Below are 390 nucleotides of genomic sequence, written 5' to 3' on the forward strand. Positions count from 1 at the left end.
GAGCCCAGCAGGTCGAGGCTGCTGCACTGCACTCCAGTCTGGGTGACAGAGTGAGACTCCAACTCAAAAAAAAAAAAAGAAAAGAAAAGAAAGTACATTTTTGTTATAGAAAATTTTGTTCATACAGAATAATATAAAGAAAAAATATATAGCATTCTGCCACCAGAAAGCTGCTATGAACATAGGTTCTATTAATGCCATTAACATGATTTCCTAATGGGGCGCTTTCCAGGTCCTGCCCAGCAGAGGTTGCTGTTTGAAAGCCAAAGCCCCTGCTCTCTGCTCTTTGTCTGGGGCTGGCCAGGGGAGAACAAGATTTTTTTTTTTTTTTGAGTTGGAGTTTCACTGTGTCGCCCAGACTGGAGTGCAGTGGCCGCTCAGCCACCGCAG

This window comes from Carlito syrichta, unplaced genomic scaffold, assembly GCF_000164805.1.
Source record: "Carlito syrichta isolate Samal-C Ts95f unplaced genomic scaffold, Tarsius_syrichta-2.0.1 Scaffold304687, whole genome shotgun sequence".
In the NCBI taxonomy this organism is placed as follows: Eukaryota; Metazoa; Chordata; class Mammalia; order Primates; family Tarsiidae; genus Carlito; species Carlito syrichta.